The sequence below is a fragment of the Pseudopipra pipra genome, chromosome 22, assembly GCF_036250125.1.
Source record: "Pseudopipra pipra isolate bDixPip1 chromosome 22, bDixPip1.hap1, whole genome shotgun sequence".
Taxonomy (NCBI): domain Eukaryota; kingdom Metazoa; phylum Chordata; class Aves; order Passeriformes; family Pipridae; genus Pseudopipra; species Pseudopipra pipra.
In genome coordinates, this window is record NC_087570.1 from 6572285 (window position 1) to 6572633 (window position 349).

The following is a 349-nucleotide window of genomic DNA, read 5'->3' on the forward strand; positions in this document are numbered from 1 at the left end:
CCCCCGCCACCGAATCCCACCGGGCCCGTGCCCGGGCATCCCGGGGGTGCCCCCAGACAGCACCTTCCCCGGACCCCCCGCCTCCCCTTCCCCCCTCCCCTCCCATCCCGTCCCCCTCCCCTCCCATCCCGTCCCCCTCCCCTCATTCCCATCCGCTCCCCCCTCCCTCCCCTCCCCGTTACCATGACGACCATCCCCCTCCTCCCCTCGCCCCCCCTCGGTTGCCATGGCGAACGCGCGCGGCGCGGGGTGGGCGTGTCCCGGAGGGGAGGGGCGTGCCGGCGATTGGCCGGGGGCGGCCCCACGTGACGCGGGCATGCAAATGAGGCGCGGCCTCGCGCCGCCGCCG